General features: G+C 53.6%; 1 non-coding gene and 1 pseudogene across 1 annotated transcript; one reads left to right on the forward strand and one right to left on the reverse strand.

The window, feature by feature from the left end:
* The window catches only part of LOC135889359 (zinc finger protein 850-like), a 452,984-nt pseudogene that overhangs the window by 110,378 nt on the left and 320,923 nt on the right, over positions 1-21,683 (reverse strand).
* On the forward strand, positions 3,574-3,645 carry TRNAM-CAU (transfer RNA methionine (anticodon CAU)). The gene has a single exon. It is a non-coding gene; the product is annotated as a tRNA-Met (tRNA).

The raw sequence follows: 21,683 nt of genomic DNA on the forward strand, positions 1-21,683 counted from the left end.
AGGGATTTCACCCTCCAAGTGCAAATGCAGACAGACATTTCCAGGAGACAAGGTCTTGGGGCTGCAGCATCCAGGACTCCCAGGACCCATCCCTGGCGCCGCTGCCAGACTCACTGTGTGACCTTGGGCAGGGCTCTGCCCCTCCCTCTGCCTCACTTTCCCCATTTGTCCCATAGGAATAATGCCCCTGACCCCACTTTGTAAAGTGCTTTGGGGTCTAGGGCTCAGAAGCGCCTATAGAAACGCTGCATATGATCATTGCAATAACAGCCTGACCTGCAGGGGTTGGCTCGGCGGCTGCTGTCCCTTCTCTCCTCCCCTCTCACTGAGCAGGGAAATCTTCCAGGACAGGCTGCAGATGCCCTCATCCCTTCTCTGGACAATGTCTCTCTCTAGCTCTTCCAGCTGGGACAGCAGCCGCTGCTTCTTTTCCTCCAGAAACCCTCACAGCTCCTTCCACTCCCAGACAATCTTCTGCCTCTCAGCTTCCGTCTGTTTCTGCAACAGGGAGAGGGTGGCTCAGTAACAGGGGAACATAGAACATAAGAACGGCCATACTTGGTCAGACCAATGGTCCATCTAGCCCACTATCCTGTCTTCCGACAGTGGCCAATGCCAGGTGCCCCAGAGGGAACGACCAGAACAGGGAATCATCAAGTGATCCATCCCCTGTCGCCCATTCCCAGCTTCTGGCAAACACAGGCTAGGGACACCATCCCTGCCCATCCTGGCTAATAGCCATTAATGGACCTATCCTCCATGAACTGATCTAGTTCTTTTTAGAACCCAGTAAGTGTCTTGGCCTTCACAACATCCTTTGGCAAGCAGTTCCACAGGTTGACTGTGTGTTGTCTGAAGAAATACTTCCTTTTGTTTGTTTTAAACCTGCTGCCTATTCATTTCACTTGGAGACCCCTAGTTCTTGTGTTATGAGAAGGAGTAAATAACACTTCCTTATTTACTTTCGCCACACCAGTCATGATTTTATAGACCTCTATCATATCCCTCCTTAGTCGTCTCTTCTCCAAGCTGAACAGTCTCACGCTTTGTCTACACTGGCACTTTGTTGGCAAAACTTGTCATTCAGGGGTGTTAAAAAAACACACCCTCGAATGACAAATTTTAGCGATGAAAAGTGCCAGGGTGAACAGCACTTTGTCGGCAGGAGCACTCTCATACCGACAAAGCTGCTGCCGCTTGTGGGGGGTGGAAGGTTTTTGTCGGCAGAAGACCTTTCTCCTGCCAACAAACAGCAGCTACACTGCGCGCCTTTTAGCAGCACGGCTGTAGCGGCAGAGCTATGTTGCTAAAAGCTGTGGAGTGTAGCCACAGCCTCAGTCTTATTAATCTCTCCCCACATGGAAGCTGTTCCATACCCTTCATCATTTTGTTGGCCTTCTCTGTACCTTTTCCAATTCCAATGTATTTTTTTTGAGATGGGGTGACCAGATCTGCACGCAGTATTCAAGATGTGGACATACCCTGGATTTATATAGAAGCAATAGGATATTTTCTGTTTTATTGTCTATCCCTTTCCTAATGATTCCCAATATTTTGTTTGCTTTTTTTGACTGCTGCTGCAGATTGAGTGGATGTTTCCAGAGAACTATTCACAATGACTCCAAGATCTCTTTCTTGAGTGGTAACAGCTAATTTAGATACCATCATATTATGTGTATTTGATATGATCTTTTCCAATGTGTATTACTTTGCATTTATCAACATTGAAATTCATCTGCTTGGTAACTGGGGAAAATTATAAATGCGCCTCGGGGCGGGTGGCAGAGTTATTTACCAGAACACAAGATCTCTTGCGGTGAGTGATGGAAAGTTCATTTATCCCGGGAAGGGAGGAGGGCTCAGGGCCGGGGTGAGCTGTACATCACCAACAGGAGGGACACTTCTCCCCAAAACCTCATCAACTTGCACTGAGCCAAATCCTCCATCTCTGCAGCCCACATTTCATCTCCTTCCCCCTCCCCCCCAGGAGCTAGAAAGGATCCCTGGTCACTGTGACATCCAAACAGCCTGTGGGCAGGGGCTCTGGGCTAACACAGACTGACCCTTCCCTGCCCAGCAGCCTCCTGCATCCTAAGGGTATCATGTTACCCCCGTGTCTGACCCTGCCTCTCCCTGGGCTCCAGTGGGGATGGTTCCCTGGCTGAGGCTGGTAGGGTGGGCCCTGCATTCACCATGTCATTCTTATGCCAGGCAAACCTAAGTGGCAGGAGGCTCTGGGCACCTACCAGCAGCTCCTCACTTTGCTGCTCCTCCTCGGCTTTGGCTGCTTCTCTCTCTTTTCCCAGAGGGGCCAGATGCTTTTCTGGTACCTCCTGGAAGAAGCAGGGGAGGGAGGGTTAGAAACTGCTGCAAAGGGACTCCCAGCTGTCAGATTTCATGGCCCATCCTGCCCTGCAGACTCCTGTGCAGAGTCGCTGGGACTCAGACTGAGAGGAGAGGGTGAAACAGGGAGCAGCTTTTCCAGAGAAAAGGCAGGGCCCCAAGTTGCAGTGACAGAGGTGCAGCCCAACCCCCAGCTCCCCACATCCCCGGGCCTCAGCCACATCCCAAGCAGCCAACTTCAGACAGTCCCCCACTTTCCCCAGCTCCAGCCCCCAAAGCTCCCGCAGGGCCAGATCTGAACATGGAGCCCCACAGACATCCCCCAATCCCCAGCCCTGACCCCGCCAGCACACCCCAAACTCCCAGCAGCCCCACAGTCCGCAGCACCAGCCGCTCCTCCCACCCCACAGCCCGGCTCTGACACCCCAGATCCACCCCCCAGCTCCCCCATTCCCTCGATCCCGAGCCCAGCCTGGGCTCCGAGCTCTGCAGCCGAGCCGCGCTCCGGGCCCCTCCTGCAGCTCCCGGCCCAGCCGCTCCCGGGCTCCGTCGCACCGGCCCCGCAGCAGGGGCTGCTCCGCTCTGCCCCGCCCGGGACACTCGCCCCCCGCATCCCCGGGCAGCCCCTCTCCGGCCGCGGGGAGCTCGGGGACCTCCGGGCAGCGGGCGAACCAGACAGCCGGGCCGGGCCCCTCCCCCGGCAGGAGCGTGTCCGCCCTACGCGTCTCTCTGCCACCCGCTCGGGCCCTGCCCGCTCCGCGCTCCCCCCGGACCTACCGCGCTGCCCCGCGGGCTGCAGGGCTGGAGCAGCCTCCGCGCTGCGCTCCCGGCCCCGGCCATGGCTCCGCTGCAAAAACAAAGGTTTCCCGGGCTGAGCGGGGGCAGGAAGGGGCGGCTCCTCCCCGGGCCTGGCCCTGCCCCGCCGGGCCCCTCGCAGGGGGTTTGTGACACTCGGGGAATCGGGGAAACCTCCTCCGCCTGGAGGGGGGCAGGAGACTGGCTGGATCTTACCAGGAGAAAAGCAGGGGAAGGGGCTGGTTTTGCTGAATCATTAGACTAAGGAGACCCCGGCTGAGAATGCAGCGACCACATTTCAGTTCAGCGTTGGAGATGTGACACATGTACAATCACCTTCCACTAAAGCGTCTAAATCCCATGGGCACAACTCTCCAGTGCACAGCTTGTGAGCTGTACTGTGAATACATCCTGCAGGAAGCTTCTTTCTGCTACAGCAGAGTGGCGCAGCGGAAGCGTGCTGGGCCCATAACCCAGAGGTTGATGGATCGAAACCATCCTCTGCTAGCTTGTGTTTTATTACAACCCTGGAAATAATTCAGCCTGCCTTCATTTGTTCTGCCTAGAAAAGAACAAACTCTCTTGCTGTTTACCCTTCCACAGTGATTAAAGGAAGGAATAAAGCCCCAGCAGAGCCTTATCCCACAGAGTCCACTCCTATAAGGCGAGAGATGTACTATGACTCCAATCACATGGTTTCTTCTGCAGCAGCGTCTTTTTTTTCCTGGAGGAGCAGTACAGTTCCTGAGCAGAGGCAGCCTCATTAATACTCTGCAACTAAAACAAGCCGTCTGAAAGATTCAAATCTTACTCCTTTGGAAATTCTGCACCACTTCACAAGCACAGAATTCATGTCCCCCACAGAGTTATTTGTTTCCCTGCAGAAAAAATGACTTTCTTATGGGGAAGCAAAGGGAAGCCACAAGAGTGGTCATGCACCCCTCCCCAACAGCGCAGGCATGTCATTTTGGTCCCCTGGAGTAGGCAGCAGAAAGGTGCAGCCTCACCACTGAGTTGAGGGGGGATTTGATAGCTGCTTTCAACTATCTGAAAGGGGGTTCCAAAGAGGATGGATCTAGACTGTTCTCAGTGGTACTAGATGACAGAACAAGGAGTAATGGTCTCAAGTTGCAGTGGGGGAGGTTTAGGTTGGATATTAGGAAACACTTTTTCACTAGGAGGGTGGTGAAGCACTGGAATGCGTTACCTAGGGAGGTGGTGGAATCTCCTTCCTTAGAGGTTTTTAAGGTCAGGCTTGACAAAGCCCTGACTGGGATGATTTAGTTGGGAATTGGTCCTGCTTTGAGCAGGGGGTTGGACTAGATGACCTCCTGAGGTCCCTTCCAACCCTGATATTCTATGATTCTATGATTCATGTTCTGGGGGAGGGGGCTGCAGAGTGATCTCCCATATAGCCTGTGCTCCCCACTGCCATGCTGGAGCCTCCACATTTATTTATTGACAAATAAAATTTGCAGAATTTTAAAATATTGTGCACAGAATTTTAATTTTAATTTAATTTAATTTAATTTAATTTTTTGGTGCAGAAACCCCTCAGGAGTAAAACCTGCTCAGCTGAGCTCAGCTGCCCTATGAATAGATCCTGCAAGTATCACACTGTGCAGCAGAAGCGTGATGGACCCATTACCCAGAGGTTGATGGATCCATAACCATTCTCTGCTCAATTGTGTTTTATTACTTACAGCCCTGGAAATAATTCCGTCTGCCTTTATTTGTTCCGCATAGAAAAGAGGAACAAATTCTCTTGCTGTTTACCCTTCCACAGTGATTAAAGGAAGGAATAACCCCCCAGCAGAACCCTACCCCACAGGCCCCACAGGGTTTCCCCCCCAGCAGTGCCAGAGTGGCAGTGGGTCCCTAGGGCTTCCCCCTCCCCAGTGGCACAGGGGCTCTTTGGGGCTTTCCCCCTCCCCACCCATCAGGTGGTGCTGTGGGCCCCCTGGGCTTCCACCCCCCTCCAAGATTCAATCAGGGGTATTTATGGTATAGGTCGGGGGCCATGATTTTTTGTTTCTTGCCCATGAGTTGTCCATGACTTTTACTAAAAATACCCATGATTAAATCATAGCCTTAGCTATGACTCCAGTCACATGGTTACTTCTGTGGCAGGGTCTTTTTTCCTGGAAGAGCAGTGTGGTATTTCCTGGATGTGACGAAGTGGGGGATTTTTTTGTTTTTTCCCCCAATGGTTTATATGCAGGGGGTTGGGACTCAGTTTCCCTGAGTGTTACTGGTTTAACAAGGTGATGGGAGAGGGAGTTTGTTGTTACAGAGGATCAGTGAGGGAACTTGGGACCCCACCCAATGGAGAATGGATATCCCAGCAAGTGGTGACCTGACGACCTGGTGACCCAGAGTCCCAGCTCAGGAGTTGCAGCTGATTCTAGCCAGTGGGAGGACAATGGGCTGCAAAGAGAGGACCCCAGTGACCTAACCAGCCGGTACTAGCCAGAGCGGGCCAGAGGACAGAAGAGAGGAGGCCCAGGCGACCCTGTTTACCTGGAGAGAAGACAATGGACAGAGATCAGTGATATCAGATGCCCAGCTGGGAAGCAGGGGGGCTCTGGCCTGAAGAGGGGGAGCAGGCAGAGCCCACCTGGATGCAGGGGAGACTTGGATATGCTGTGCTGAGGGAGGCCAGGCCTGAGGGCCCGGAGAGTTTCCTATGCTGTGTTCAAATGCTCAATAAACCCTTCGGTTTTATGCTGGCTGAGTGTCAGTGCAGTCTGGAGAACAGGGTTGCATCGCCCTGGGGGTCCAGAGCGAGTGAACTCCCTGAGGGGGCCCAGAGCGAAAAAAAGGTGTGCTAAGGCTCAGAGAGGTGCGGCTCCAGGAGGTGGAGGGGCTTAACCCCCACAAGAGAGTGGACCCCCTGAGAAGGGCTGTCTCACTCAAGGGGGTTCCCCCCATGGACCGCACGGGGCCAAGACTGGGCATGATCTGTGAGACCATGACAGTGACCCCTTGCACAAAGCAAGCCTCTGAGTGTGACCCCTCTTATCAATTCAAAACACATTTCTTATATTTAACCTGATTTTAAATGCTTAATTTATTCTTTAATCTATTCTTTAAAATGAATTTACCTTTTCTCACCACTTTTAAATTAAGCCTAAAACACACTTTAATTTAATTATTGTTATAATCAGAAAAGGTTTTTTTAAATAGTTAGTTTAATTCTGTGGGTGCGAAGACATTTGTCGATATCACTTTTCACAGCAGACTTCGTGCTCCATTGCCACCCTCACTTCTGCGCTGCTGCTGCCTGCAGAGCTGGGTGGGCTTGTGACCCCCCACATAACTGGGGGCAGTAACCGCCAGCCTGAGAACTCCTGGTCTGCCCCCTTCCCCCTCCGGCTTGATCCCTGGGGGCACGTGCTCTCCTGGAACTGGATCGGCCCCTCCTGAGGGGAGCCAGAGCTGGGGGGTGTCAGTGAGGCCAGCAGCATTGGGAGCCACAGATGCAGGGGAGCAGAGATGGGCTGAGGAGGGGCCACTTGTGCAGAGTCACTTCCCTGCGTGCCCCCAGCGCTCCCCCCTCTCCATCCCCTAGGGTGTCCAGTGTAGTGAAGGATACTGCTCCTCGTAGTAATGTGCACCCCCCCTGCTCCAATTCGCCCCCTTTGCCACTTTTTAACCCCTGTCAAAAGCAGTCAGCAGAATCCTATGGGTATAAGGGCAGGGTGAAGGGCAGTGGCTTCAGCAGATGAACTGAGAATGCACAAAAACAACAAGGAGTCTGGTGGCACCTTAAAGACTAACAGATTTATTTGGGCATAAGCTTTCGTGGGTAAAATGCATCTGAAGAAGTGAGGTTTTTACCCACGAAAGCTTATGCCCAAATAAATCTGTTAGTCTTTAAGGTGCCACCAGACTCCTTGTTGTTTTTGTAGATACAGACTAACACGGCTACCCCCTGATACTTGAGCATGCACAGTTCACCATAAGTAGCACATTTCTAGATGGGGGGGGGGGCACTGTGCAGAGTCAGTTACCTGCCCAGCCCCAAGGTCTCAGTCACCTGGAGTCTCAGCTCGGGAGTTGCCGTCAGCAGAGTCCGGGGCGGTTTCTAGCCAGAGAAGGTCCCCGCCCCAGCCGGGCACGGAGGGGTTAATGACGGGATCTCCCCACCACAGACTCCGCTGGGGGAGCAGCAGCTGCTCAGCTCCCAGGTCACGACGGAGGCAGCAGCGTCTGGTCTCTCAGGAGCTGCCCGGGGTCTGATGCTCTCGGTTCTTTGTTCTCCCGGCTCCTGCCTCCTTCCTCCCGGCACCCACCGCTCCCAGCTGCTCCAGCCCCTTCCTGTGCCCTACAAACCCCACCCGGGCTGCGGCGCTCGCTGGGGCTGTCTGCAGTGGCTGGAACCAGCCCCAGCTCCGCTGACACCATCTGCTTAGCTGGGCACTGCAGGGGATTGGGGGGGAGAAGAGTCCCGCATGCGCAGAGGCCGAGTTCACAGAGGCTGCATTTCCCAGAGCATCTGGCACATGCCCCCACACCCGCCCCTTTAGGCTGGGCAGGAGAACAAGGGAGGGGCAGAGTGTGATCAGCCGGGGTGGCATGTTTGTAGAAATTTTGGTGGTGCCCAGAACCCGCCTCCACCCAAACTCTGTCCCCCACCAGCCCAAGGCTCTGGGAGGGAGTTTGGGGATGGGAGGGGTGCAGAGGGATGGGGTGTAGGGGTGAGGGCTGTGGGGTGTGGCTGCAGATGAGGGGTTTGGAGCGTGGGAGGGGCTCAGGATGAGAGTAGGCGTGTGGGGGGTGAGGGCTCTGGCTGGGGCTGGGAATGGGAGGTTTGGGATGTGGGAGGGGCTCAAGGTTGGGGCAGAGGGTTGGGGTGTGGGGGTGAGGGCTCTGGCTGGGACTCTGGATAAGGTGTTTGGGGTGCTGGAGGGGCTCAGGACTCGGGCAGAGGGTTGAGGGTGCGGTGGGGGGTGAAAGTTCTGACTGGGGGTGTGGGCTCTGGGGTGGGGCAGGGCTGGGGATGAGTTTGGGGTGCAGGCAGGCTGCTCCAGCACAGGGGCCAGAGAGAAGGACTCCCCCCAGCCCTCTCCCTGCCGGCAGCAGCAAGCTCTGGGGGAGGAGTCCCCCTTTCCCACCCCCCTGGCAGGACATTCACCCCCACCACTGTCACTGCATGTGCTCCTAGACCTCTCAGGTCCAGGAATCTCCCTCGCCTCAACCGTGGTGGGTGCCGGGGGATGCTGCATACCCCTCCTCCCTTGCTGTTTCCCCTGATTGTAGCCTCACTGGGGGTGAGGGATGGGGCTGCCTCCTTGCCCAGCATGGGGCAGGAGCGGTGACTGCGGGGGAGGGGGGACTGTGCTGCTGGAGGGTCCCATTGGAAAACGGAAGGGTCTGAGGGGGAAGGGCAGGCTCACAGTCAGTCTGCCCTGGCAGTGGAGTTGGGGGGCACTAGAACCCTGAGGAAGCAGTTGCTGCTGAGAGGCGAGGCGGGGGACACTCGGGGAAGGCATGGGGGGGCTGCAGGGAGCACGAGGGGGGGGACACCCGGCCCCAAGTATTGCTGGAGCTGCCCCCTGGCTCTGAATATTGCTGGTGCCCAAGCACCACGTGGATATGGAACTCGCTGCCTATGTATCAGCTGCTGGGTGAGCGCTGCGCTGCTGCTTCTCCATTGTGATCGGGGAGCCCAGGCAGAGCAGGAGGGTCTGTGCCGGGGAGACCTTCATTAACCCCCCCCCCCCCGTGCCTGGCCTGGGCCCCAGGGCCGGCTCTGGCTTTTTTGCCGCCCCAGGCAAAAAAGCCTCCCGCCGCCCCCCCCCCTCCCCGCAGGGGAGGGCGGCGAGCCCCGCCGGGGCTCCACTCTCCCCGGGAGCCAGAGGCTGCGCCGGGGGGAGGGCGGTGAGCCCGGCTGGGGCTCCACTCTCCCCGGGAGCCAGAGGCTGCGCCGGGGGGAGGGCGGTGAGCCCGGCTGGGGCTCCGCTCTCCCCGGGGGCCAGAGGCTGCACCGGGGGGAGGGTGGCGAGCCCCGCCGGGGCTCCGCTCTCCCCGGGGGCCAGAGGCTGCGCCGGGGGGAGGGTGGCGAGCCCCGCCGGGGCTCCGCTCTCCCCGGGGGCCAGAGGCTGCGCCGGGGGGAGGGTGGCGAGCCCGGCCGGGGCTCCGCTCTCCCCGACGGCCAGAGGCAGCGCCGGGGGGAGGGCGGTGAGCCCAGTCGCGGCCCCGCTCTCGGCCCGGAGCACCGTGCCGCCCCCCTCCAGGTGCCGCCCCAAGCACCAGCTTGGTGGGCTGGTGCCTGGAGCCGGCCCTGCTGGGCCCTGCTCCCGCTGGAGCCGCCCTGGGGCCGCCCCGGGCTCTGCCCACCCGGCTGCGGAGCTGCAGCCTCCAGGTACCGGAGCGAGCCCCGGGGGCGGGGCCGGGCGGTGACTCTGCCCCAGTGTCCGTGGGGGGGACCCGGCATCTCGCAGCACCGGGATCTGCTCCCTGGGGGCAGCGCCCGCGGGGGGCTCGGAGCTGCTGTCCCCGCAGGAGCCCAACGCCCCTGGGCCCGGCCAGGCCCTGCCCTGGGGCCCCACGGGGGGATCCCAGGGGGAAGGGGACCAGCCCCCACTGGGGTCCCTGCATGGGGCTGGGTGGGGGCTGCCCGGTGGGGGGGGAGGAGTGAGACCAGGCTGGGAGGAAAAGGGGGGAGGGGCGGACCTGGGAAAAGGGGCAGATGGAAAAATGTCTGTGCAGCCAGCACATGGCCGGGGGAGGAGAAGAGCAGGTGACCTCCAAGGAGTGGGGAGAGAAGGGGGGGAGGGGCTGAGATCCCCTTGGATTTACTACTGCTCTCTCCTGTGGGAACCCCCCATCCTCTCCAGCCCTGCCCCCTTTCTCTCTAGAGAGCAACGATGAACATCCCTGGTGACTCCCCCTTTCTCTCAAATTCCTGAGAAGTTCTCTGTTCTCCTCCACCGATTGTGCCCCATTTTCTCTCCACTTCACCAGTGGCCAGTTCCAATCTCAGGTTTGGGATGTTTCCCCCCATTTTTACCTGCAGTGATTTGTCCTTGTTCAGGTGGGAAATCGTTCCCCTGAGTGATTTCTGAACTGGGAAGAGGGTTAATGGGCAGAGGCTGGGAGAGCCCTGAGACAGGGGCTGGGCTGGGCTGGCCACTCTCTGCAGGCAACATAGGCATGCGCACGGGGTGTGCCGGGTATGCACGGGCACACCCTAATGCCCATGGGCCGGATCCGGATCTTTAACAGCCCCATGTGCTCCCTGGCAGCCTCCCACCCGGCAGCACCAACACAGCCGCTTAAGGTGGCCCGCGGGGGTGCTGCCACAGCCCCCCCCCCAAGGCAGCTGCCCCCCTCCAGCACGCAGGGCCCCAAACCCGCCTGCGGCTCCCCACGCTGGCCGGGGGCCGGGCACCACCCGGGGGGGTCAGGCCGCCCCAGAGCCCAGCCCACATTAAGAGGGACCCGGGAGCCATCAGGCCCAGGGCGGGGGGCAAGTCCGGCCCACAGGCCCCCCCGCAGCCCAGCTGCGAGCTCAGCTCCCCGGCGCTGTTCGGGGCTCCGGCCCTGCACCTTCGGCCTTGAGTCCAGTCCTGGGAGCACCCTGGCCCCTCTGCGATCCACCCCGGCTGCCTCTGCCCGGCCTGGCCCCAAGCGCCCAGCCTGGCCCCTCTGCCCGGCCCCCGAGCTTGCCTGCCGGGACGGGGGAGCCCAGATCCCCAACCCTGGGCCTGCCTGCAAACAGCCTACCCTCCTGCACCCCAACTCCCTGTCCTGAGTCCCCTGCCTGCACCTCTCACCCCAACCCCCTGCCCTGAGCCCCCTGCCCCCCAACTCCCTGCCCTGAGCCCCCTGCCTGCACCTCACACCCCAACCCCCTGCCCCACAACTCCCTGCCCTGAGCCCCCTGCCTGCACCTTGCCCCGCAACCCCCTGCCCTGAGCCCCCTGCCTGCACCCTGTTTCCCTCCTGCACCCCAACTCCCTGTCCTGAGCCCCCTGCCGCACCTCTCCTGCACCCCAATCGCCTGCCCTGAGCCCCCTCCTGCACTCCGCACCCCTCCTGCACCCCAACCCCCTTCCCTGAGCCCCCTCATACACCCTACACCCCTCCTCTGTCCCAATCCCTTGCCCTGAGCCCCTTCCTGCACACTGCACCCCTCCTGAATCCCAGCCCCCTGCCCTGAGCCCTCTCATACACCCCACACCCCTCCTCTGCCCCAATCCCTTGCCCTGAGCCCCTTCCTGCACACAGCACCCCCTCCCACACCCCGCCCTTTATGATGTTCGTCTTTAAAAAAAAAATTCCCTGGGTGCACACCCTAATGAAATGTGCTGCGCACGCCTATGGCAGGCAACAGGGCATGGAAAGACCCAGGAAGGGAAGGGAGGAGCAAGTGTCCCCCATGGAGACTGCCCAGCCCCAGGTTTCCCAATCCCAGCTACTTCCCCCTCCCCCACCCTACCCAACCCAGCAGCCTCCCCAAGACACCGCCTGCTAGTCACATTCCCAGACCCCACAGCCTGCCCCTTCCCACAGCCAGTGACCTTCTCACTCCAGCCCCAGTCCTTTCCCCTGTGAAAGTCACATCACCCAGGGCTCCCTGCCAGCCATGTGAATGTGAAGCAAGAAGAATCCATCCCATTCTGTTGTTGACTGAATATTGCTGTATAATCCCCTCCAATTTCCCCTCTTTTCTCTTGAACTGTTGAATGGTGACATAAAATCTCCCCAGATGTTGGTGCTTCTCTCTTATATTGGCAAATATTTACTTTGTGCCCCATTTTCTCCTCAGTTCTGAAATACTGATATCTAATTCTTGTAAATCTTCCCGCTTTTCTCCCCGGGTGTCTGACTGAGATCAGGGCTCTTATCATCCTGAGCGTGGCCCAGGCCTTGCCTGAGATCAGGTGCCCCAGTGTGCCAGGCACTGCACAAACCATGACCAAGTTTGGGGCACTGGTTGTGCCAGGAACTGCACAGACCCCTACAGAGAGCCGGGACCTTGTTGTGCCGGGTGCTACAGTGACCCTGACTGAGCTCTGGGCCCCTGTTGTGCCAGGCCCTGCATCAACACAAAGTGAAATCAGGCTCCCATTGTGCCAGGTGCTGCAGAGATGGCAAACAAAATCAGGAACCTTGTTGTTCCTGGAGCTGCAGAGACCCCAACTGAGATCTGGGTCCTGTTCTGCCAGGCGCTGCAGAGACCCCAACAGAGGTCAGCCCCCACTGTTGTGACAGGTGCTGTGGAGACCCCAACTGAGATCTGTGCCCCTGTTGTGCTGGGCACTGTAGAGACCCCATCTGACATCAGGACCCCCATTGTGCCAGGTAAAACTGAGACCTGGACCGAGATCACAGCCCCCCTTGTGCCGGGCAGCACACAACTGCAGCCCAGATTGCTGCCTCCATTGTGCTGGACGCTTCAGAGACCCCGACTGAGATCTGTGTCCCCGTTGGGCCTGGCACTGCACTGACCCCGACCGAGATCACGCCCCACCACTGTACTGGGCACAGCACAGACCCTGACAGAGATCCTGCCCCCACATTTTGCCAGGCGCTGCAGGGACCCCAAATAAAATCAGGGATCCTGTAATGCCGGGAGTTGCAGAGCCCCCGACTGAGATCAGGCCCCATGTTGTGCAGGGCTCTGCACAGACTCTGACCAAGATCAGGGTCCCCATGTGACAGGTGCTGAACAGATACCAAGGGTATCTCTACCCTGCCATTAAAAACCCACAGCTGGCCCATACCAGCTGACTCAGGCTCACAGGGATCAGGCTAAGGGGCTGTTTAATTGCAGTGTAGATGTCTGGGCTTGGGCTGGAGCTAAGCTGTAAGACCCTGTGAGGTGGGAGGGTGCCAGACATTGGGCTCCAGCCCAAGCCGGAACATCTACACAACAATTAAACAGCCCCACAGCGTGAGCTGTGTGAGCCCAAGTCAGCAGGCATGGGCCAGCCGCTGGTGTCTAACTGCAGTGTAGACATGCCCACAGTGACAGTCCTTGCCACAAAAAGCTCAAAGGCTAAATAGGCCAATGGTGGGAGGCTACTCTCCATTTTACAGATGGGGAAACTGAAGCTCAGAGAGCTGATGTAATTTGCTCAAGTTTGCATGGAGAATTTGGGGCAAAACTGGGAACTGAACCCAGATTGTTTGAATTCTTGCCTCTCCCCTTTTCCGCAAGCCCAGCTTGTCTGTGTACAGCATTGTTTTGGTCTGTGTTTGCCTTGCATTGGCTTCCAGGGGAGGCTGTGGAATTTCCTTCATTGGAGGTTTTTAAGAGAGGTTAGAGGTACACCAGTCTGGGAATGTCTAGGGATACTTGGTCCTGCCTCAGCACAGGAGGCTCAAGTAGACAACCTCTCAAGATCCCTTCCATGTCTACATTGAAATAATTCTCATTTGTGCTGTGTCCTGTTCTACGCTGAGCTGTTTTGCATGGTGCCATTTGAAACCGTGATCGCACCATGTTGTGTTGCATAGTTTTATGGTGCATTGTTTTGCCTCAGCTTGTTTCTTGTCTGTATTGTGTTGGTTTGAGTTGAGCTCTTTTGCATTGTGTGCTTTTGTCCTAGGGTGTGTTAGTTTGCATTGCATTGCATTCTTCTCCTTTGTACTGTGTAATTTTATGCTGTGGAGTGTAGTTTTTTGTTGTTTTTTAGAATTGCCTGACATTATGTTATGGTTGGGTTTTTTCGGTATGTTGTGTTTTTATACGTATATATGACAAAGCATCATAGAAATGTAGGGCTGAACAGGACCTCAAGATGTCATCAAGTCCAGCTCTCTCTGCCAAGGCAGGACCAAGTATATGTAGATTTTCTCTGACAGAGGTTTGTCCCAGGGCTGCCCAGAGGATTCAGAGGACCTGGAGTCTTTGGCGGCGGGGGTCCTTCCACTCCGGGTCTTCGGGGCACTTAGGTGGCGGGTCCCGGAGCGAGTGAAGGACCTGCCACCGAATTTCCGCTGAAGGCCCGGAGTGGAAGGATCCCTCGCTGCCGAAGACCCGGAGCGGAAGAAGCTCCGGGTCTTCGGCAGCGGGTCCTTCACTCGCTCTGGCTGTGTTCGGCGGCACTGAAGGACCTGCCACCAAAGACCCGCCGAAAACTCTTGTGGGGGCCCCTGCAGGGCCCAGGGCCTGGGGCAAATTGCCCCACTTGCCCCCCCTCTGGGCGGCCCTGGTTTGTCCTACCTGCTCTTAAAAACTTCCAGGGAAAGAGATTCCACAGCCACCCTTGTAAGACTATTCCAGAGCTGAACTACCTTAGCTCTGGTGACACCCACACAGATTTTAGTGGTGAGGAGCTCTGGAGAGAGGAGACCCCAGTGAGTGGGCAGCTGGGTAAAGAGACTAAAGTTGGGAGGAGAAACATTGACGTGTCCAACGTCACCCAGGCTATCCGTGACAGAGCTAGAAATAGATCCCAGTTGTAGTGCCACCGTACTGCTGTTTCGGGTACTGAAAGTCTCTGCCACACTGGTGTTTTAGGCATTGGTGCAAACCCTTAGTATAGACAGAATTTACACTAGTGCACTCTGATTGGCACTGGTGCACCATGTCCCAGTTTGAAGGTCTGGGGTGGGGTTGGGGGGACAGTGACCTCCCTGGGGCTGGCTGAACAGTGCAGCTGGTAACAGAGGGGCAGCAGTGAGTGCTGGAGGTATGAGCCAAGAGCACAGCCCCACAGGACTGGACACTGACTTCTCCTGACCCAGGACACCCACCCCCAGCTGTGTGCAGGGACTGCAGCTGAGCTGCCCTGCCAAGACAGCCTGTGCATCCATGGACAAACCACCTCTTCCTGCAGCCTAATACAATGGGGTTTGGGGACCTTTCCAAGCTGCGGGTGACGGGGCTCTGGTGTTACCGGGGTCTGTTCCTGGCTTTGTCACTGACCTGCTTGGTGACCTTGGGGAAGTCACAACCCCTCTCTGTTTTCCTCCTACCCATTGTCTACTTGGATTGGGATCTCTTTGGGGCAAGGTCTGTCCCTCTCTGTCTGTGCAGTGCTCAGCACAATGGGGTGCTGATCTCAGTCAGGTTCTCTGCCATGTGCAGCACGATGGGGCCCTGATCTCCATCAGTGTCTGTGCAATGCAAGGCACAGTTCATAGACTCACAGACGTTAAGGCAAGAAGGGACCATCGTGATCATCTAGTCTGACCTCTTGCCCATCGCAGGCCACAGAACCTTCCTCACCCACTTCTGTAATAGACCCCTAACCTCTGGCTGAGTTAATCAAGTCCTCAAATCATTATTTTGTAACTTGACTTCAAATTACAAAAAAATCCACCATTTACACTAGTTTAAACCCGCAAATGACCCATGCCATGCCCCATGCCGCAGAGGAAGGCAAACAAAAAAACAAAAAAACCCAACCCAGGGTCTCTGCCAATCTGAGTCTGGGCAAAATTCCTTCCCATCCCTAAATATGGCAATGAAATAGACCCTGAGCATCTGGGCAAAACCCAGGAGCCAGAAACCAGGGAAAAAATTCTCTGTAGTAACTCAGAGCCCTCCCTATCTAGTGTCCCATCACCAGCCTTTGGAGATATTTGTTGCTTGCAATCGCAGATGGACTACATGCCATTGTAGGCAGTCCCATCATACCAATCCCTCCATGAAGGTATCAAGTTCAGTCTTGAAGCCAGTTAGGTTTTTTGCCCCCTCTGCTGCCCTTGGAAGGCTGTTCCAAAACTTCACTCTGATAGTTAGAAACCTTCGCCTAATTTCAAGCCAAAACTTACTGATGGCCAATATCCATTTGTTCTAGTGCCAACATTGGTGCTTAACCTAAATAATTCCTCTCCTTCCCTGGTATTTATCCTTCTAATGTATTTATAGAGATTAATCATGTCTCCCTTCAGCCTTCTTTTGGTTAGGCTAAACAAGCCAAGCTCTTGGAGTCTCCTCTCATAAGGCATATTTTCCATTCCTACAATCATCCTAGTAGCCCTTCTCTGCACCTGTTCCACTTTGAATTCATCCTTCTTAAACATGGGAGACCAGAATTGCCCACAGTATTTCAGATGAGGTCTCATTGGCACCTTGTATAACAGTACTAACTTATTGCTTACTGCAAAAATTCTTGCACTATTAATTTTCATTCCATTTCTATTACTCCAGCTTTAAAGGTCATTCAGATCTTCTTGTATGATAGTCTTGTCCTCCTCCTTATTGGCAATCCCTCCAAGCTTTGTGTCACAGTCCCACTTTTTGTGCCAAGGTCACAAATAAAAATGCTGAATAAGATTGGTCGCAAAACTGATCTCAGAGGAACTCCACTAGTAACCTCCCTCCAGCCTGACAACTCACCGTTCAGTATGACCCCTTGTAGTCTCCCCTGTAACCAATTCCTTATCAACCTTTCACTTCTCATATGAATCCCCATCTTCTCCAGTTTAACGAATAGTTTCCCATGTGGAATTTACTGACATCCAGAGAGATTAGAGCTACTGCATTTCCTTTGTCCAAAAAATTAGTTACCTTCTCACAGAAGGAGATCAGGTTTCTCTGGCATGAGCTAGCTTTTGTAACACCATGTTTTATTTATTTATAGTGCGGAAGGCTGGAAGGAACTGTTAGCAACAGGCTGAGAATGGCCATGTGGAGGTGGGAGAGGGGATGGCAGACAGTGTGGAGGTGGGGAGGGGATGGGATGTTGGAGGTGTATCTGCGATTTTGTTTTGTAGGAGTCCATGTCTCTGCTCCCTGTGGCCGTGGTGCAATCCGTACCAAAGCAGCATGTCAGCAGAGCAGAGACACACCGCATAGCTCTGTCTGGAACATGCAGCATTCACTGCCAGATGGGATGGGTGATTTTTCAGAGGCCCAGCTTGATATGCCTGGCTGGGGTGGGTTCAGTTGGATGGGGGTCTGGGGCTCTGATAGTTTGGGATGTTTCTTTTTGCTTAGTCAATTCTTTCCCTTTATTGTTTTACCCCCACCTGTGCCCTATGTCACTCTCTTCTTAACTTGCTTTGGTTATTTCCGTTCCAATTTTTAAATGGGATCTAATAATTGCAAAGCTGAATGAAAGATAAAACAAACAGAACCATTTGAATTTTGGCACATAACTGGTAGAACTATGCCTAGTGAAGTTATGCTGTAATTACCTGGTTACCTATAGCATTTTCTGGTGGGGTGGATAAAGCAATGTCAAAGAGCCAAAAGCACTTTTTAGGGCAAAAGGGCTCATCGGGTGTTTGCTCTCTAGGGAGCATGTCACCGGCCAGGGCTTGCAGTCTTTCAGGAGTAGTAAGCTGCATTGTATTTAGTACTCACAAAAGAAAAGATTAACAATATCCAGTGAAATCTTGCAAACAATGATACAAATATAGACCCTAATGCTTTTAAAGCAACTCGGTATTAATACTGATTCAAAACTGAAATTAAAATTACAAGATAAACGCATGAGAAAGGAACCGACACCTAATTTCCATTTCTTAATGCCTGAAATTTTGACACTCGCTTACATCATCTTTTTTTTTTAAAAGTGATGCACAGCACACAGTCAAGTTAATTAATGAAAGCACACCAATTATTGACTGCTTTGTGTTGCATAAGCATCTGATTAAGCATCTAATTAAAACTGTACCACTGTAAGTGGAAATACCTCAACACAGCTTAGCTCCAATGTGTTTAAATGTGAATGAAAAGTTTCTAAATTAAATACATGGCAGAATGGTAAACAGGGGGAAAATACACGGAAGTGCCTCTACCGATTCCTGCTGACTTCTTGTCCCAACCCTGCATGAGTTCTGGACTCTTGGTCAACTCAGTTCTCGGTCCCACATCATCTGTGCCCTCTCCCAGCCTAACCCGTTTCTACTGTAGTTCTTCATCCCCCTCGTCCAGGCAGGGGTTGGCGCTGCAGCCCCTAAGGCACCTGCGTTAATCTCTGTCTCACATACTGGAGCTATTTAGATTTCAGGGAATGATTTATCAGAGTTACTGACTCTGGGAGGTGGGAGAGAGGAGAGGCTGAGAGGGAGTTTGCTCCCCACACTCTGTAGGGCCATCACAGGGAGGGTGTAGCAAGTATTACAGTCTAGGAAGTGAAAGAATTAAAGTACTTCATTACTTAAAAGTACACTTGAAAGGATTGGATTTTTATTAAAATAAATTGCAGTAATTGTTGATTTCACTGTACACACACAGATGAAAAAATATTTATATAGGTACTATAGAGAAATGCTTCTGGAGAAAGTTGAATTTGATTTACGGATATTTACACTATATTTTGCATGTGACATTGACAATTTGTGTTTGAACGGTTATAAAGATTTGGCTTTTCGAATCTCAACATTTACTGTAATTAAATAATTGTTATCTGACCACCCCCATAACTTCCCACAGTTCTGAACATTGAAATTGTAAACATTAAAAGAAGGGCATTAAAATAAATATCGATATCATCTATTTAAATTTAAAAAAAAATAGACAAACTTAATTTTGCCAAACCCACTGAACAGCAATCGCAATATGCTAGAGGATGGAAATTCACAGCTAAGGCACCAACCTTAACTCTGCCCTGTAGGTCCCATGGCAGATGGCTCTGGTGGCATCAAGTGGGTCTATCACTGCAGGGGACGGTTGGGGTAGTGTCTGAGATCGGGTTGAGGATTGTGTGTGTGTGTGTGCAGGGGGAGGGGAGTATCCATGCCCAGGAATGGGGGATGGAATTCACCTCCACACCCCTCTGCAGAGCGGAACAACTAGGGACTTATCCAGTGAAGTGGGTGACTTTGAGCCAGTCACTGAAAGATCCTTTTGCCTTCAGTTCCAAACTGGCCACAGGAGTTTACTAGTACTCCCTCCCCAGACTTCTGGGGGCAGTCAGGGATAATTAGTGGGTTATGGGAATTAGAAGATGAAAATTCATTAAGAACAATGATATTTGTGTGTTTATTATTAAATCCCCAGACACCCACCAATCCCCGTCCTTCTTCCGATGAGCTATAAATATCTATGGGGCTCAGGTACTGATCCTACAGTGAGTTTTTGCCCCTCCCCACTTTCTATAGCAGCACTTTTAAGAACAGGCCAGGGAAACATGTAAATATTTTGAACCAAATTCCGGAAGCTGCTGAGCATGCACACATTAAAATGAAACCAAGGTTCTGTCTCTCCAAGGACCTGGCCCCTAGTGCAAAATAATAGACACTCCCCAGAAATCTTAAATGGCTACTTTATAACTGATAGAATGTTATTGATCTATTGACTTCTGGGAATTACCAATAAAAGAAAGAACCCAGTGAAGTTGATACCATGAGGGAAAGATCTCATGTGTCTTTACAAATTGGTATAATCTAATCTGGAACTTTATACAGTAAAATGCCTTATATGTAGCCCTATGGCGATTGCCTGTACCCTTTAGGGACCTTAATTCTGCCCAGTCCCAGCTGCTTCTGTCCCCCACCATACCCCCAAACCTCTTTACCCCTCCAACTATCCACTGCCAGTCTTCCCTCGCTGCTACCCCTTCTTGACTGGCAGAGAAATTCTAAGCTCTATCCCCTTCTCTTTGCTTCTGAAAGTTGCCTTTCCCAGGGCTTTGCTGCCTATGTGAATGGCAGGTAGGGATGGGGAGCCATCACTTTCTGCATATTTACTGAACATTCATCTAGTCCCTGACACCTTCATTAATGCAGAGGTAAGGTTGCCCAGCAGTATGTTGGGCCCTGCCAGAGTGTCAAGTTCAGCAAAATCCAAACCTCCAAAAACTAGGAAATAGAGAGCTAACGTACATGCTTAACTCTGCCCCCTCGAGCTGGCAACAGCCACTGGGCGTTCTCGGCCAGCACTCCAGCTGCACTCACTGTGTTAGGTGTAGCTGCACTGAAAGGTAGAGGCGTTAGTTAGAGCAACTTGGTGGAGGTGTAATTGTGGTATGAGAAGATCTGGGTCTGAGTCCCCCATGTGTGCGATGAAAGGAGAGAGGTGCATGTGTACCTTGAGCTTCTAGTCTGTATCATTTCTGCACTGAGCTGTGCATGTTGTCAGGAGGAAACAGGGGACTGTTTGCCATGGGAATGGTCAGCAGTGAGATGGGATCTGAGAGCAGACTGTGTGCTTAACGATGGGTAAGTGAATGTAGAATGTTAGCTGGAACTTCTGCGAGTAAGGATGAAAGAGTTGTAAAAAGGGGTGAAGAGGTGTTCAATTGACCAAGTGTGCAGCTGTTTCTGGGGAGCAGGCTCAGTGTCTGAGTGTAGAACAGGTGTCAGTAGCTCCTGTACAGCGCAGCTCTCTTAAAACCAAATTCCGTCTTAGCAAAGATAAAGTGCTTTATTGTGTGCCCTGGTTGACATTTTCTCTAGTAGTTTAGTGATAGGCACTATCTCAAATGACTGGGTGCACATAGGTGTGTTGTAGGAGTAAAGAAACGGTCATTGCTCACGTGGGTCAGAATTAGGATTACATTGGTGTGTACCTTATCTCTGCATTTCCTGATTATTACAAGTTTGAGATTTCCTGATCTCTTCTGGAGTGGCACGACACAGCTCCAGGCAACCTTAAATCCTGAATTATCATTTTTTGTAAGTGAATATTTTAGAAGTGAATTCCCTAGCTTTTTGCACAGAGCAATGTTGGCGGGAGGAGTTAGCAGCCCTATAGGCAGTTGTGGGTCTCACACAAGTTTGCAATCAGAGGCACAGAGAAATGCAATGACTTACCCAAGGTCACCCAGCAGGCCCATGGCAGAGCCAGGAATAGTCCACCCATCCAGTGCTCTCTCCACGTAGGTGCTGGGTGATTCTGAAGTGCTGCTCCCCTCTCCTGTACTTTTTGTTACAGTGGAATGGGAATAATAGTCATGCTTTCAAATGTCTCTCTCCTTCTCCACCTCCTCCTCCTGCCACTATTTCCAGCTCGACCTCCCCTTCTTTCAAGTGTTTGTCATGGGCAGTTGGTAACAGAGCCAGTGAGAGAAATCTCTGACATGGTCTGTGCCCCAAGATCTTCACAGTTTAATCACGTAGTGGTTACAGTAACTAAGTACATGAGAGAAGATTGGTGTTTGTCTCCCTCTTTTTCTCCACCTCCTCTTCCTGCCACCATTTCCTGTTCAACCTCCCCTTCTTGTCCATCCCATCCAGCCCTCTCTTAGCACTGTAGGAGCCAGTAGCTGTCTGCTGTCCTTGGCTGCTGCACACACCTATTACAGGCAGCAGCAGCATACGAGATGGCACATGTCACCTTGGTGATGTAGCCTGAGATAGGCCCCTCACTGCTACTTACAGCTGGGCCTCCTGCCCCTGGTCCAGCCATGCTCTAGCTCTGCCCATTCTGCCCCTCCTCCAAACAGGCCCCCTCCCCTATACACTCTTGCCTGCCCCTCCACACCATACACGGGTGACATGTGCCTTTAAACTATTCCTATTTTGAATTAAGGGTGATTAAATTTGTGTTACCTTCAGCTCCCCCACCCCACCCCAGTGAAGGGTTAAAATCCATGTGCATTTTATATAACAACCTGGTATATGGATTGGGCCAGCTCTTTCTCAGACCCAAAGTTCAGAGTTTGGCCTGGAGACCAGAAGCTGTGCAAATA

Source organism: Emys orbicularis, chromosome 15 (assembly GCF_028017835.1).
Source record: "Emys orbicularis isolate rEmyOrb1 chromosome 15, rEmyOrb1.hap1, whole genome shotgun sequence".
Classification (NCBI taxonomy): Eukaryota; Metazoa; Chordata; order Testudines; family Emydidae; genus Emys; species Emys orbicularis.